Genomic DNA, 18,305 nt, shown 5'->3' with positions numbered 1-18,305 from the left:
CAACACAGATGTTTGTGTACACACGCAATCTATGCTTGCTGATTTTGCTTATTTGACCATGCTGGCCAGCCTGCTGCTGTTTGCCTGTATAGAGGTGTTGGGTTTGAAATGTTCAGTAATTACGATTTGCTAATGGCATTAGGAAGCCAGACTAACATGGATGCCAGAAAGAGCTGCTGCTGAGGTCTTCACTCCCACTCTACTCAGCTGCTTGCAAGACCTGCAAGTTGTCACAAGCTGGCTATTGCTCCTGAGAAGAGCTGCTTGAACAAAAACCAATTCTTAATTTTTTTTTTTTTTAATTTTTGATCTGTTGTGTGCCCTTCTGTCTCTGCAGCTTCTCTCTAAGGAAGCAGACAGAAATCCTTGACCTGGAATAATGTCACATTTCCTACTGAGTGCTGCATGACGCTCCTTGTTCTTCTCCAGAGGGCCCTTATCAATGGGACAAACCATTAACCTCCATCTTGTGCTCTCTCCCTCTCTTTAGGATCTTTTCTGGAGTCTCACTCTTTCAGATCCATGAATTTTGTGCTGCTCCCTTCACAGTGGTCCCCTACAGAGGGGAAGGATGGGAAATGGTCTCTCACAGCCCAGCCATTAACTGAGAAAATAGTGCAACTTTGTGAGAATGAGGAGCTGTGGATAAGTCCTGACAAGGGCTGGGACTTCGTGTGCAAACACAGCACTCTGCTCAGCCCATAGGACAGCCTGATCCTTGTTCCAGCTCTGAGGAGGGGCTGGGGCTCTCCAGAGGTGCTGTGTCCCAAAGTCCTTTAGCCATTTTCTGTCAAATCCTCCCAGAGATCCCAGGGATCCCCAGCTCATCATGGTCTCCCACACCAAATGGCTCCTCACAGCTTGTCCCCTGAGTACAATGCTGCTGCGTTTATTCCCCTCCAAACCACGTGTACAACCTTGGCAATACCTGTATGACCATGGAAGGAGCCAGGGTGACCAGTTAGCTGAGATGCCAGCTTTCCAGTGCCTCTGTGGCTCGGTGACAGGACGACCTGGGACTGGTAAAATCTTTAGTCCTACAGGTCTCATTTCTTTGGGGGAATAAATTGTGATCGAATATGAGATGCCAGTTGTTATACCCACAAATTCACAAAGTTTTGTTTTCTTGGACATCAAGAAAGACAACATAGCAAAAGTCATGCCTCTGTTTTCAGTCCTGGAACTTTTCCAGGCATCACTTACCCCCAGATCTATCTTTCCCTTCCGGTTTGTGCTACCAATGGTCTGAGGCTCTATCGGCCTCTTCCTTTCTGCTGTCTGTCTCCTTCTGTGTGGCCGTATCTATGTCTGCCCCCAACACGCACTTGGTAAATGGAGTACCCCGTAAATCCCTCCTTCTTCATCCACTGGAAGTCCTGACAGACCAAGGTCTGTCAAAAGAACAAAGTCTTGACAGACCAAGCTGCTTCTGCTTTGGGGCTGAAAGTGCTCCCATGCTTCCCTGGAGGACACCTTCTTCTACCCACGAACCCAGCGCAACATAAATGAATGGTGAAGCTCCAACAATCTGAGTCTCACTAAATTTTAACCCAGTCCATAATGGCTGAATTAACATCGTTGTGGACAGGGAAATGCTGACATGAAGTAAAGGCTCTCTACTGCAGCATGTTTTTTTCTGGATTAATTAAAGACAGAAAATTTTAGCATCTTCCATCAGCAAATCCCTTCCTTAACTGTTTTAATTTTGTTGATGAAGTGCAAAGACCTGTGAAATTTATTTTGCAGGACATTTAATATGAAATAAAATTAGTAGCCAGTATTTATATTCTAAATTGGCCATTCAGGGAACCTTTCCCAAAATGTAAGGAAGAAGGTAAAGAGGGAGGCTTTTAACCTTCTTTGTGTGTAAGGCTTGTCTGAGAGTTGAATGATAAATTTTAATTAAACTAGATGGAGAGCAGAAATGATTGGCAGAAGCTAATGAAAATTTGTTTTTACAGAACTCCTTTTTTCTGTGTGAGGATGGACAGGTGCAGCCAGCAGGTTTGGCTGATGATGCAAGTCCTTTTCTCCCTGAAATTGCAGATCTGCTTTAGTTGGGGTTCCATACAAGGTACACTTCACCCCACACTTTGCATGAGCAATTGGTAAGCCTATACAGTGAAACAATTCCCTCTGACTCAGGCAGGGCCTGGATCGGGCCGAGGAGGTGTTTGCTGTGCTGCTGGCCATTCAGACAGTACTAGAGAAGCTGAAATTTAAGCATGTCAGCCATCAGAGATGGTAGGCAGGGCTTCTTTATACGTCTACATTTGATTGCACCTCAAGTCATGTCCAGGAAAAGGGTTCAATACAGTTCAGTCCAGTGACTGTGCTTGAGAGTACCCACTCCCCAGTAACAGCACAAACCCAGAAGTTACTGCTCCAGTTTTACTGCCCCAAGTGCTGTCTCATAGTCTAAATGTTGTCTTGTGGTCAGAAAAGGAGGTTGTGCAGCACCTGAGCTAGCCTTTTGGTTGAGGCAGCAAGGTCTTGGTTCCTAAGCTGGACCAGAATAGACTCATAGAATCATAGAATACCTCAGGTTGGAAGGGACCCATAAGGATCATCAAGTCCAACTTCCTGCTCCTTGCAGGACTACTGAAAATTAAGCCATATGACTAAGAACGTCACCCAGGTGCTCCTTGAACTCTGACAGGCTTGGTGCCGTGACCAGTTCCCTGGGGAGCCTGTTCCAGTGACCAACCACCCTCTCAGTGAAGAACCTTTTCCTAATGTCCAGTCTGAAGTTCCCCTGACGCAGCTTCATTCCATTTCCTCATGTTCTATCCCTGGTCACCAGAGAAAGAAGATCACCACCTACCCCTCCACAGCTTCCTTTGAGGAAGTCGTAGCCTGTGATGAGGTCACACCTCGGGGATGAAGTCACCTCTCAGCCTTCTCTTCTCCAAGCTGAACAAGCCAAGGGACCTCAGCTGCTCCTTGTAAGTCTTGCCCTTGAGGCCTTTCACCATCTTGGTTGCCCTCCTCTGGACACACTCTAATATTTTGATGCACTTCTTATATTGAGGTGACCCAAAATGGACACAGTACTCAGGGTGGGGCTGCACCACTGCAGCACAAAGTGGGACAATCACCTCCCTCGACTGGCTGGCTATGCTGTGCCTGATGCACCCCAGCACACGGTCAGCCCTTTTGGCTGCCAGGGACACGCTGTTGACTCGTATTCAACTTGCCATCAACCCAAACCCCCGGATCTCTTTCTGCAAGGCTGCTCTCCAGCCTCTCGTCCCCAGTTTGAATGTATAACCAGGATTACTCTGTTCCAGGTGCAGAATATAGCACCTGCTCTTCTTAAATGTCATACAGTTAGTGAGTGCCCAGCTCTCTAGTCCATCCGGATCTCTCTGTAACGCCTCTCTACCCCTGAGGGAGTCCACAGCTCCTCCTAGTTTAGTATCTTCGGAAAACTTAATGTACATTTGATTCCTGCACCCAGTTCATTTATAAAAACATTAAAGAGCACTGGCCCTAAAATTGAGCCCTGGGGAACCCCGCTGGTGACTGGCTGCCAGTCTGATGTAACCCCATTTGCTATATGACTTTGAGCCTGACCTGACAGCCAATTGCTCACTCAACATTTATGGACTTATCTAGCTGTGTGCTGCACATTTTGTCCAGAAGGATGCTTTGAGAGAGATAATATCAAAAACTTTGCTAAAGTCAAAAAACCCCACATCTACTGGCTTCCCTTGGTCAACCAGATGGGTGACCTTGTCATAAAAGGAAATTAAGTTAGTTAAGCAGGACTTTCCCCTCTTGAACCTCATGAGAATAGCTCAGACAGCAGCAGGCATGCTTTCAGGTAGTTTAGACCCAGGAGCGGAGAGTTTTCTTGTGATCGTGAGGGTTTCTAGAGGCTCTGTCCAGGGTTCCCCTTGTGCCAGGTGTTACACAAACGCACGTGAAAGTCTAATTTAAACAGATGAATGATGTTAGAGGAACGAGGACCTAACAGGTTCTATCCATAGCCAGACAGCACATCGGAGGAAAAATCAGGTACCGCCTCACGGTCGGTCTTTGCGGCAGAGCGAAGAGCGCGCCTGTGATGAGGCAGAACTCCACACACTAAGGGTTGCCAACAAGGTGGATGAAAGCCCACAGCATGGCTCGCACATGCTCTGGTTCCCCATCTCATACTGCAGTCGGGGCCCAGTTTCACCCCTGCACGTGTCATGCTGAGCCTCTTCTGCTTTTAGCAATTAGGTTACCTCCTTACTGAGCCTGCTCACATCAGGCAGGAGCTTTTCCATTTCCACAGCAGAACTTTGCACCTTATGTCAACATTTGTGAAGAACAGGGGCACTACTTTCGCATCGCTTCAGTACCATATGCCTCCTCCAGTCCTTCATTTCTGTATTCCTAATTTCTGTGGCTTCAGTGAAGCTACTTTGGATTTACAGCGTTTTAGAGGAGTGGAAAATAATGACAGTGAAGTCCAAAGTCAATTGATGATTGCTTCATAGATCATAGAGAATTGCCTTTGTAATTAGATGTGGAAGGAGCTCCTGGTTGTGAACAGACAGGGAAACTGGGTTTTTAAAGTTGTTTGGAGGTCTCAAAATGTAGTCAGGGATTAGCAGAATTTTCAGTGTTTCACCCTTTGTAAATGCCAGACATACTCAGAAATAGCTTCTCAGTGTTGTAACACTGTCATTTTGCAATTGCAGGAATCAATTTGAAAATGTGAATACATATTATCTGGAGAAAAAAATAACCATGTGTATGCATGTGGATGTGTGCGTTAAACAGTATTTTTACCTTTATGCATTAATCTAACATAAGAAGAAATACTAACCATTTCTACTAAGGGACAGAATTTGAAAGGCAAATAGACCTCCCTAGGCTGAAATTTACAATGAGCTTTGAGCTCATCTTATCTTCTGGCTGGCAGAATTTAGCTTTTCTTTCTGTAAAAATTCCAGGTGAGACAACAACAAACATAAAGTTTGTTTTTTTCTTCTAGAAACCTCAGGGCAAATATGATTTAGTGTCGGTGATATTTGTTCTTTACAGAGCTAATGCTTTGGTATCCTTTCCTTCTACCCCTTTAGATGACATAGCCAAAAATACTTAAAAATGCAATTTATGATGTGTTCTGTGCTACTTTCCTGGATGTATCAAAGAGATGGATTTGGAGAGAAAAATGCCTCATCTGAAGCCCCTCAGCTACCTGTCCCCACTCCACATCCTGAGCAGATGCAGGATGTGCTCTTGTGCTTTGTTTGATACAGGCAGTATTGAAGAGACCTGGAATATTTCCCAAGTGGTTTGTCATTGCAGCAAAGAGTGAAACCACTTCCAGCATCAAAGTAAAGACCAAGTGCTGTGGGTGGCTATCTGTTACCAGTAGAAAATGCCATGAACGAGAAGGCACCAGGCCAGAGCCAGAATTCGAGGCTGTTCTTAGGGTCTAACAAAGAAATCTTCAGCCTGCATTTCAGTCCCTGGCTTTGCCTCCTGGCTTCTGTGTGTCCTTGGACTTTCCCTGCTTTTGGTTTCTATCTATAAAATGGAGATGGTATCAATCTCTGGCCATAGCCGTGTGCTAGGAGAACAAATCTATTGATGATTACAGAGTGTTCAGGTACTTATGGCAACAGTGTGCCAGAGTTACCTCGGATAGATATTCAGTCTTTTTGCATCTTGCAAGAGGAAAAGTCAGACAAAGTGCTTGAACGTGCCCTGAAACTTCTCCACGCACTTGGTGCTGACTCATCAGAAGCTGTCAGCCTCTGCTTCTCCTGAATTATTTCAGGAAGGTTGCTTATATATCTTCAGCAATGACATAGACAGTGGGATTGAGTGCACCCACAGCAAGTTTGCAGATGACACCAAGCTGGATGGTGCAGTTGACACACCTGAGGGACAGGATGCCATCCAGAGGAACCTGGACAATCTTGAGGAATGGGTCTGTGTGAACCTTGTGAGGTTCAACAAGGCCAAGTGCAGGGTCCTGCACCTGGGTCAGGACAACCCCCTCAAGTATCAGCACAGGCTGGGGATGAAGGGATGGAGAGCAGCCCCATGGAGAAGGAATTGGGGGTACTGGTAGATGAAAAGCTGGACATGAGCCGGCAATGTGCGCTCGCAGCCAAAAGGTCAACCATGTCCTGGGCTGCCCCCAAAGCTGTGTGGCCAGCAGGGTGAGGGAGGGGATTCTGCCCCTCTGCCCCGCTCTGGGGAGACCCCCCTGCAGTGCTGCGTCCAGCTCTGGAGCCCTCGGCACAGGAGAGACATGGACCTGCTGGAGCGGGGCCAGAGGAGGGCCCCAGCAATGCTCTGAGGGCTGGAACAGCTCTGCTGGGAGGACAGGCTGGGAGAGCTGGGGGGGCTCAGCCTGGAGCAGAGAAGGCTCCGGGGAGACCTTACTGCAGCTGCCAGGGCTGAGAGGGGCTGGGGAGAAAGGTGGGGGCAGATGTTTTAGCAGGACTTGTAGCAATAAGACAAGGGGTAACAGTTTTAAACAAAAAGGGGGCAGATTTAGACTAGAGGTAAGGAAGAAATTTTTCAGAATGAGGATGGTGAAACCTTGGCCCAGGTTGCCCAGAGAGGTGGTAGATGCCCCATCCCTGGAAACATCGCAGGTCAGGTTGGACGGGGCTCTGAGCAACCTGCTCTCTTTGAGGATGGTCCTGCTCATGGCAGGGGGGTTCGACAAGATGACCTTTAAAGGTCCCTTCCAACCCAAACTATTCTATGATTCTATGATTATGTTGGGATTGAAGGAATGGAAGAAATTTTTAAAAATCATCTTGCTTTATTGCTTGCTGGACAGATTATACCCAGCATCATGGTTTTAATTTGGAAATAGTCCATTATGTTTTATAGCAATAAAAAAGAAAGCTGAGATATAAAATTTATTGCCACGAGATAATGAACTGCAGGGATGAATGTTCTGTGTAACACTTCTCTCTGCAACTTGCAGCAGCTCTGCTTTCGCTTGGTGGTTGTCCTACCCACCTCCTTGCAGTTTGTTTATATGATAAAGCCTGAGCCTCCCTGGTAATACACTGCATTTTCATTTAATCAAAACAATTTAGTCCACTATAAAAAGAAGCCAAGACAGGCAGGGGAGAAATTGATCCATGGAGAAAACAGTAATGTCATGAAGAGGGAAAGCTTATCCAAACTCAGGGGAAATATGGGTGGTTGCTTTTTATTATATTGCTAGATGAAAAGCATTGCAGAGATAGGCTGGGACAGGCTGTTCCCGAGCTGCTCGTTCTCTGGACGCACCCCTGGAAAGTGCCTGCAGCACCCAGCGCAGGCATGGGATCTGTGCAGGTGATGGAGGCGCATGGTGCAGGGCATGGGATGGGTCTGGAGGAGCCCCTGGGAAGGAATGGACCTTGACCAGGTTGAGCTGGGCACCGGCAATGCCATACCATGGTCTTGGTGATCGGCTGGCCTCCAGCTTCCCAGCAAGGCCACAGAAACACCCTGCCTGGGTGGGCACCATCCTGGCTGGGGCTGCTGAAAGAGATGAGTGGAGATGTCCCTTTGCCCAGGAGCCAACCCTGTCCTCAGTAAGTGCGAAGGGAATGGAAATCCCAGCAGCCTGGGTGGTCTTGTTCCCTCTTCTCCCTTTCCCTGGTGGGAACAACCAGCTTATCACGTCTCAGCTTTTGTATTTGAATTAAAGACCTGGTGAGGTCTAAGTTGTTCTTGTGTGGGAGAGAGGTCCCACACATTTACCGCCATGTACAGCACCCTTGGGTAAGCACACACCTACCACGGCCTTGGAAAAACCACAAGGGAACAAAGGATCAACCTGTCTGCACCTCTGCTCTTGCTCACAAGAGCAGCAGGAGGTATTTCCAACAGGCCTAACACTTACTTTAAATAGGAATCCTGATTTTCTATTTCCATTTCCCCCAATCATCTTTGGGCAGAGCTGTATTTTATTTGTATTTGTATTGTATTGTACTGTGGTTTACTATTTTTAGTGTCCAGTGCCTTGGAGCTGCAAGCAGAGCAGTTAACATTCATGTGAAGCTTGTCCTTACATTTCCTTCACCTGATCCCAGCACTCACCAGTAAGTCTCATTCCCAATGGATTCCCTCTGGCATGGCAAAGGGTCTGCAAGCCAAGCGTGCTTCCCCTCTTGCCAAGGACGCTTGTCCAGTAGCATCATTTAGGGAATCTCTGCTGGCACCTGGCCAGGGATGCAGTAAAGCTGAACAGTGAGTGACCTTGGCTGCTGACTTGCCTTTCTCATGGAGGGCAGGGCTTGCATCAGAGCATCTTGTTGTAGATGTAGGGAGCTGAGCAGAGATTTTCCAAAGTGATTTAGGAGCCTGTATTATACCTTCAAAACCCAGTGAGGTCTTATAATTGATGTGACTCGAACACCTTTCTCTCTGTAAGCGCACTCTAAAAAGCTATTTTAAAATTCCTCTAAACGTTTTAGAAATATGATTCACCTTAGCTTTGAATGAAATGGATGTTTTCACTCACTTAACAGAGCGCCAGGTTCTAGGTGCTGTTTTCACTCAAACCAACATCAAGCTGTAAAGCTGCCCTGAACACAACACAAGATTAGGGTCAGTCCAGAGATAGCCCCAAACTATTGTGTTTGACTTGAAATGAATTGCAGGTGAGAGTAATTAATGCAAAGATACTGGAAACCATGCCTCTCTCGGCCACTTCCAGCTTCTTGCAGGAAAAAACCCACATTGGTAACATCTAGTTGTTTTTGTCTAGCCAAGCTGTTTTGGATGAAGTGTTAAGCTCCTGTGCTGTCCAGAGCCACAAAGGGCTAGACATGTCAGAGAAACCTGCCACCTCGTGCTCTTGGCTTCTGCATTGGAGTTTGAAGCTGCCCCAAAAGGTATTGCAATAAAAAGTCACTGCAGGCCAAATGAGTTATCTGTGGGAATCCCTGATCTCAGAGCAAGTGATTCTCCATCTTTTGCAACCAGGGTCCTCTTCACTCCTCAGTTGTGCCAATGGTAACTATTGTCCTGCAAAACGCCCCAGATTCGGTGGCAAAAGGCTCTCTGTTCCTCTCACTAAAGGCTCATCTCTTGGTAGCCTCACCTGAAAACGGACTTTTCTTCCTGTTTCACTGAAATCACTGCAGTGGGAGAAGGCAAGATCCTTAGAGGGCATATGATGCCCAGATGTGTGTTTGGAGATGGGTGTCGATATACCTTCCCAGCACCTATATTTGATCCCTCATTTTTACCAATAATTGTTGAACACATGGTGCAAGAACAGTCGAAGGAGCCAAGCCTCTACTCCCAGGTAGATGACCTGACCACCTCACCACAGTGTCACGTATGCTTGTCCCTGCCTACAGACTCATGTTGTGCCAGATCACCCATGGGTATAGGAGGTGACTACAACACTTAGGACTGGCAAGAGCTTCTCACTGGGGGAAGGCGGTAAGAGGAACCTGTTAAAATGGGACCTTTCTGAGGAAATGGTGCCTCTATGGCAGTGTACAGGTGGTTCATTGGCTCCACTTCGGGGCAAACAGGATCAGGGTAGCCCTGCCTGCTGACAGCTGGGGGCTAAAAACCAATGAATGAAACCATTCAGCTCATCCACTTGAGCAGGTGCTGGCTGCAGATTGGGCAGTTCAGGTCCTGCTTGAGGAGGCAGGCTTGCCTGCATCTCTGCAGGAGAGGTACCATTGCCCCGACTCACTGAGTGTGCATCGCTGGGCTTCGACTGAGCAGGGGCTACCTCTCAAAGGGAGAGAGCTCCTGCAGCACCAGTCATACCATACCTCTCTTTATTTAATAGTTTTCAGAGTTTGGCACTAGCCCAAGAAAAGTCTGGAGGTAAGTCTAATGACAAAACAGCCCTCCAGGAACCAACATATTTTGTCTGTTTCCAAGGGAGCGGGTTTGCTCTTTGATCTGGTGGCTCCAAGGGGAAGGGAAGGACCTCTCACATCTTGTTGAACACTTTATTCACACACATATAATTAAGATATCCTATATCTACAACTCGGCATGCCTTTAATTAGAGACATTTCAGCACCAGAAGCACTGGCAGAAACAGATAATGGTGCTGCCTTTGCGCACTGCCAGGAGACAAAACCGACCACAGGAAAAGACAATTTCCCTGTAAATTAACTGTGCACTCTGCCTTGCCATTTTCTGCTCTGTCCCCCACAAGGCTGATGGAAAGGAGATGAAATGCGATCCCCGTGGTCCAGAAGCACTGAAGCACTTGCCAAGTTCACAGAACGAGAGGGCAGCTGTGGCCACAGGGGGAGGCACAGAGACACACACAGACAGGCATTCTTTCTAACATAGCTGATGGTAGAATGGGCAACAGACCCCAGGTGAGGGCTTTCCTGGACCTGCCCAGCCTCTGAGAAGACTTAACATAGGGCAGCAACAGGACAGGCATTACCCCAAGCCACCCTACACTGCCTACACTTTCTGATAACTCTTCCCTACACTGTGTCCAAAGCTGCTCTGAGCACTGCAGAAAGAGAATAAATCCTCCATCCTCCCACCCTGTGCTGTTTCATCCCCTCTGGGCTTCAGATTTAGAACCACCTGTGAGCCTGGTTTTGAAACATGGGCGTAGATGCCCATGGGAGGAAGATGAGATCCAGGATACTACCCCAGCTCCTACTTCTGGAGTGATCTCAGCCTGTTAATCTCTTGTGTAGTTCAGGATGATTTCCCAGTTTTGCCCCAATCGCCAGCTGTTGATAGGAGTCCTGAGACTGAACAGAGCTGTTGAGGCCTAGAGCAAACCTAGGAGTTAAGATGACAATGCTCAACGATGACTTAAGGGTGGATGACACAACACAAGGGGAAAGTGGAACTTTCTCATGCCCTGGGGCTGTGCAATCGAAAAATGTACAGATCCATACAATATGAACCCTAAGGTCATGCATCTTCAAGGTTTTCCAGAGGCAAACCTCACTGAAATGTTAGGATCCACATTTACTTGTAGCCAGACAGTGGTGCGTGCTGATGAGGTTCATCACGCTACTCTGTGTGAGCTGATCTGAGTCACCTGTCAGAAAGAACGTCAAGGCAGAGAGGATAAATCTAAGATTGAGAGAAGTCCTGGAACACAGAGAGGAGAAACAGTTCTAAAGCTAGCTCCCAAGGTGAGGCTGGGTCTACTGGGACCAGCCATGATCCTTGGATCTAGAAATCCAAAGAGATCAAGTGATGGTAGGGCAGAGTTGGTGATGCCTCTTTATTTGGTCCCAGTGACAACTCTAAGGGATCCTCTGTTCAGATACTACCCTCCACATAAAAGCAGAAATGAAAAACAAAAAGGTTTCAGAACAGAGTCATGTAAGGACTGAGATCTGGAAAGCCCTGCTCAAGGAGAGATGAGAAGACATATTTTCTTGATTACAGAAGTTCACTGGTCTCAGTGTAACAATGAGTACAGGAAGAGATTTCCAATAGCTGAAGGTACAAATGTTACTTGAGAAGCCAAAGGCCAACTGAGAAGAATGGCAAGCTAAAGCCAAGGAAACTCAGACTAGAAACTAGGTGGCCACATTTAACCTTTGCAACTCCATGCCTAAAGGTTTGGTGCTTTCCTCAAAATCTGCTCGTTTGTCAACTATTTTTCAATGTCTTTCTGATAACTCTTCCACCCCTCCAACACAGGCTGTGACTGACAAAGAAATTTCTGGATTAAGTTCCCTAGTCTGTGTTATCGAACAAAGTTAAGTCAGGATAAAAATATGCCACAGTGGTCCTTTCTTCTGGAAACCACCACATCTAAGATTATTCTTGCCCATCCATCTTATTACAGAACTGTTGCTGTGGTGTGTGGCAGGACTGTGATCCCAGAGGATTACAAAGGTGATTCATGAAATAAAGACGGGGCACTGATGTTGTCTGTGGGCTACATACATTTCGATTTAAGTGCAGCTGTGTGGATTTCTCATACTCAGGGGTTGATTTGGGGGAAAGATACTAAACCAAGCAATAAAGGAAGCTGCCACCTGAGAACTCTTTTTTTTCTCATATCTGTTAGTGAGACTTATTCTCTGCCAAAACAGCCACCCTCCCTCTCAGCAGCTGGGAAAATGGTGTTTTGCCTTCAGTGGCCTGAGCTATTTAGCTGTTTGTAAGAGAAATGAAGAATATTGTTTCCTCTAGTGGACAATACCTGCCTACCTGCTCGTTTGTCCATTTTCTGTGTGTGCGCAGGAGCTGTGCAGCTTGGCTAGCTGCTGTGTGCCGCGTCCGGAGAGCACCGGCAGAGCCCCTGCCCTGGAGCTCAGGTCAGACAAGCAGGAGGAGAGGGCAAGAGGCGTAGCCAGGAGGTAGTCAGCAACACCAGCAGACACTGGGAGACTGCCGGGAGGAGCAGGAAGGACGCACACAGACAGTAACAGTGAGCTGTGCAGATTTTAGTGCAAACCAGGAAAGTATTAGAGAGTTTTGAACTGAGAACAAGGCTGAAAAGGGCCCCCTCTCCACTCTTGCAAGGGTTGAAGTGACGGGGTGTTGTGTCAATTGCAGGTAGTTGGTTTTTTTCCATTAAGCAGAGCTTCTCTAATTCAAGTTTTTTATTCTAATTTATGTTCAGGCAAGACATGGTTCAAAGCTCAAGGAACATTTTGTTATTTTTGTGCTTTGTTAAGAAAAACGTGTGAATAGATCCATCTCAAGTTTGTTATCTAATTGGAGTGTTGCTCCACCTTCTCAAGAATGGGACTCATCTCATCTGCCTTCAGATCAGCTCTGTTGATATCTTCATCTGTTGTGATCATCCAGACTCCCATTTAGTCAGCAGAGAAAACAGCACTTCAGCTTTACCGCATAATGACCTCCTTCAGAATTCTGCCAAAGGATGAGATGAACTGCTCCCAAGAACACTTCTTTCTCTCGATTGACTACTGGAGGGGCTCAAAGGCACGGATTTAAATGGGAACCTATGGCTTAAACTCCATCCAGAACAAAAGGAGGTGACAGATTTACCAGGACAAATGAATTCCTCATGGGATACTAATAGCACAAATATATCATTGGTTTCGGTGACAGAGACACTAAAGAGTTGTAGCAACTAATTGAGGGGGAAAAAAATCTATGGCTAAGTTAAAAATAAAAAGAAAGAAAGAAAGTTTAATGAGTTTTAACCCAACAGAAAGTTGGAGAAGTATGGGGTATTTTGATTTTGGAGTCATTGCAAGCAACAAAGTGGTTTGACAAAAGATGCTAAATTTCCCAAAAGACCGTATTTTAATTAATTTAAAATCATAAACCAATTAACATATTTAATACTAAACACCCATACAATTAATTTTGTACTCAGAGTTGTGTATAATATTTAGGGAAAGGGAAAGAAAAGCCGAATTTCTCATAGATAAGTAGGAAGCTGATTCACTTAGGCACAAAACTCACAAGGAACATGAGGAACACCCTTTCAGGTGCGAAACTCAGCTCAGTCTTAGTAGTGGAGTCGGCATGGGGGTGAAAAGTGGCCACATATTTCTGGTTTTAAGGGAGGCAAGTGAGCAAATGCTTCTCCAGACCCACCGGGCCACAGTACCTGGGACCAGGCTAGGTCTAGACCATCACAGGACAATGCTCTTGGCAATGTGTTGGCTCATGCACAGGAGAGGCAACACTGCCTCCCTTTTCTGTTTGTTTCTAAATTGTCTAGTCCTGAAGACCCCATCAGGGCTGGGTGAAGAACAGGGTATCAGGCTGATGAGTCCACCTAAATGGGCAAACAGCTGGGATGGAAAATATCTATTTGTAACAAAAATATTGGTTTAACTTTATCATTTTAATCAAACTATCAATTTTGGGAAAATGCTTTGAGTCAACATTTCTACATGAAACATGCTTGTTCAGAGGTGATATTCAGAGCAACATTTTCTTTGCTGGGGAAAAAAAAAAGCATTTCTGTTTGCCTGTTTTGCCAAATGAAAACATATTCGCATGGAAGATTTTCTTGCCTGGTGTCTTGCAGTAAACCTGTGGCTGTAAAACCATTCTGACAATGATTTTGCCATCTGCTCCAATATTTCTTTAATGTTATCTGATGAAATGGGCCCCATTCTGCCCTCCTATAAACCTCATGACACTCCTCTCCAGAATAAACTTCCACAGAAGGTTTGAGGGGCTACAGATTTCTTGATGGAGATTTAAAAAATTGTCGTCATCTGCACGTTGTCTTCCTTTATCTACTCACCTGATGAAAGTGGGATCTGCGTACTGCTGACCCACAGATGGCACCCAAGCATGTCCCAGAGGTCTGGCTCCCCGTTACTGGCATGGCTTAATGAGCTGGACTCAGTGAACTTTCCCAAACTTCAACATTGGGAAACCAAAACTTCCCCCTGTAAAGCTGGCCCATACACGTCAGTGGGAACACAGCTCTGCTCTGGCAGCCTGAACTTATTTTGCTCCATCTAGCTCAAAATATTTTTGATGGCTGCCTACAGCACCTCGGCTCATAAGGAGATAGCTTTGTTTTGTTGTTTTCCTCAAAACTTCAGAGCCGGAAAAGGGCATCAGACTGCTTTAAATATGCCCTAGTTTCAGGTGTAACTTCAAGTGTTCATCCTGCCGTCTAATAATACTCCAAATGGTGCGACTAAGCGAGGGAGAGAGGCTCATTTCTGTCTGGAGATCAAAGTTATACTGGCTCAACAGTGCTGTGTAGCGTTGCTGCAGGGACTGGCTAGAGTGTATTTTTGCTGGAAAGCTTTTTACCTGGGATTCGTGCCCAAATGTCTCAGTACATAAAGTTATCTGTGAACCGACAAACTCTCTCCGGGTGTGGAGCTAAAGGAAAAGACACCCAGGTAGGAGGACTCATCTGTCTGGGTCTTACCTCGTGGGAGGTTTTGGGTCACTCTCCTAGGGACCCCCATGGCGAATTTGTGTGCCGCTTCCTCTTTCTTCCTTTGATGGACAAGTGTTTATTTTCCTATTTTTCAGCCTAAGCAGGGAGAAATGGAAGATGCCTGAAGCAACTGTTCAAGTTTGCCAGGTCATTAGGAAATGAATCAGAGAGGGGTGAAGCTTTGGGTGGTGTTTTTCACTGATATCAGAGAAGGAGGACATGGCCTGCCATGTTCAAGTAGTTCAAAGAATTCTTCACATAGGGGAAGGAGGACTAAATATAAGGATTGGGAGGAAAAAAAAAAAAGATCAAATAAGCTTTAAATACCTGGGTGTGTGTGATCTCAGATGCCTTCTGATAATAACATGTTACTGCTTATCATTATTGCAAGACAGAATTAAAACTGCTTTAGTACTTCAACTGTGCCTTTCTGGACTGTGGCACGCCAGCGTTTATTCTCTATGTAGCAGGAAACTGTGAATTTCTGGGTTTATAATAATGGTTTAGAGGGCAATGAAAAGATCCCTAAGTTGCAGTTTACTCGCAGTTCCTGCCGTGAGCTATCGTAAGCCTAACCCCATCAAAGTACAGGTTTCATTTGTGAACACATCAGTTTGTGCTGGGCTCTGGACTTAGCACTGAAATTGCTATAAGCTGGTATTTTAATGGGACTTCCTGGCTGTTTTTAGAAGGCAGAAGGACAGCGAGCACAAAAGAGGTTGTAAGGAGAAAGGGAGCTTTTTAAGCAGTCCTGATCACAGAGGCTGTGTCCTGTGTGTCCACGGGGTACAGGAGCGCTTCAGGTCACCAAGACAAAGCTCTTGCTATGCAGAAGCCTTGCACAGAGCCTGGGCCAGCACGTCCTGAGGCTCTGGGCAGTGCTCTGGCACAGGGAGATGAACGTACAGCCAGAAGGAAGACGACCATCTCTAGTCCACCTTGCAACCCTTGTCCCCCACTGGGAAAGATAGGGTGTGGGGTCTGTGTCCCCACATTGCCCGGGCGTGGTGGACGTGGAGGTGGTTCAGTCAGTGGCAGATGGTGTTGCACAGCCAGGACCTCTCTTTCTCTCCAGAGCCCCAGCCCGCCAACTTGCTATAAACCAGCACGGGAAGGGCCTTTAGACTCTTTTCTCCAGGCAAGAGGACTGAGCTGTCCGTGGGACAATACCTGGGTGTGCAGATTCACCTTATCCAGGGATGGGCATTGAAGACGGGCATCCCTTGAAGGGACTTGTCTGACCTGTGCCTCTCCTCTGACTGCAGCGAGGGCCCAGGGCAACCGGCTCCCGATTTTGGATGCCAAGAGGCAGCAGGGATGAAGCCTGACTCTGCTACTACAGTTATTTGTCACTTCTGACACTTATTGTTGGCTTCTTTGGGAATTGCCTCACTTATTCTAAATAATTTAAAATTTTATATACAAATACTAATCAAGAACCCAAATTATCTCCTTTTTAAGCATGGGAAGAGGTGCAGAATCAGCCTGAAATAATTTCAAAATAATAAAGGCAGATTCAGGGACAGACCAAAAAGCATAGCGAGTACAGCTGCGAGCTGGTCTAGGTTTATCTCAGTTAGTGAAAAGCAGACAAAAGGTACTGGTATATCTCGCACTTAATTTTTTAAACTATCAACTTGGTTGCATGCAGATTTTGGAAAATGATGAATATTCTGCTTCAGTTGCTGAACTAAAAAATTCAGAAGAAAAATGGCATGTCACACAGAAACAAAATTGGTGCTGTTTCTTTTTAAGTGGGATGAACACCCCCTTTACAAACACTGTTCTTAGTCAACTAAAATTTACCATCAACATGAAATGAAATGTTTGTCTCCTTTTCAGAACTTAGTCCTCCTGCTTGATCTTTTTCCTTCAGTTGAAGGCCAAATTTCAGAATATTTCTTGTCACTTTGAACTGTATTTTGCCTCTCTGAATTTCAGGTTTCTGGTACTTTTACTACCTGTTAAAACAAAAAAAGTCTGAACCCATTTTTAAGATGACTTGGGTCACTGTGACGCCGGTCACCAAGTGCCATTGCCTCTGCGCTCAGCTGGGCATACCAGAGCAGCACAGCACAAGCCTTTCCCAGCTTGGCATTCATTTAAAATCAGGAGTTTTGGGTTGTGGCGTGATGGGCATCCTCGGATAAAGGTCCCGTCCTGACACGTCAGGAAAGAGCTGCTGCGGAGAGCGGGGCGAGCGGGGCCAGAGTAACCTGGCAGGGCACATTGCTCCGTCCTGTGTGGACGCGTCTCCGGTGCAGCACCGCGCCACCGCGGTGTGGGAAAGGATTAGGGGGGGAGGTGGTGACAAATCGAGTTATCTCTGACATGCCAATTGTCTGAATTATCTGTCCCTTCCCCAGAATGCAGCCCATAATCACAGCAATTATATATGACAATCATTAATAATTGCATTTCACTTCAATCAATTTTTACTAAAATATAGCCTGTGTGCCAGATTTCAGTTAATTTTTCCTATATATGTGTCTCAGGCATTTGCAATATTCTTCTGTGAAGATCAATCAGGACAAATGACAGGATGACATGCTACATTTCTTGGGGGAGCCAATTTTTAATTAATTGTTATTCATAAGCTAATTATTGGATTTACAAATGAGTTTTCGGGAAATTCATTAGCCCTTAGAAGCTGCATGTCAGCCGTTTGCAGAAGGATATGAGTCTGCTTTTCTTCGTAACAGTGTAAATCCGTGTCTTAAATGCAAAATGCTTTTTTTCCTGGAGCTCTTGGGCCCCCTCCAAGGTCACCTACCATCCTCCCTCTGTGAAGTGCTGGCATTTGTCCTGCCTCAAATCCAGTTTAAAAGCAGTTTTGAGAGACAATTTCCTTACGGAACTGAATGAAAAGGGGAATGGATATCTGTAAGTCTATCTTCCGGAGCAACTCCAGGAGAAAGCTGCCATGCGACACTTGCCAGGAGCCAAGAAAAATGTACATTGTTTTTAGCTTTGACTTCTTTTCATGGCAAAAACCTACCAACAGCCCTTGGCTGCATACCCAGCCAGCACAGAGCAGCCAAATGTGTGGGCAGGGCCCTTTCCATCCGAGCAGAAGAATTTCCTTATGGATATGCATGCGGCAGCCTACATGCAGCTGCCGCCTTGCATCTCCTGAGCCACCCTGCACACGAGCACCATGGTAGTGAAGTGCAAGAGATCCTGAGAGAAAGAAGGAAAATGAACACTGAGCTTCCACATCCCCCTGGAGCAGAAAGATTCGTATTTAAATTTGACATCCCCCTGGAGCAGAAAGATTCGTATTTAAATTTGACACATGGAGGGCAGGGAGGTGATTGGAGGCAGCCAGCATGGCTTTACCAAGGGCACGTCCTGCCTGACCAACCTACTGACTTTCTAAGATGGAGTGACTGCATGAGTAGACAAGGGAAGAGCTACTGATGTCGTCTACCTAGACTTCTGTAAGGCCTTTGACACGACCCCCCACAACATCCTTCTCTCT

This window comes from Phaethon aethereus (assembly GCF_964289735.1).
Source record: "Phaethon aethereus genome assembly, chromosome: 18".
NCBI lineage: Eukaryota > Metazoa > Chordata > Aves > Phaethontiformes > Phaethontidae > Phaethon > Phaethon aethereus.
The sequence above is the reverse complement of the archived record's forward strand: the minus strand, read 5'-3'. Positions refer to the sequence as shown.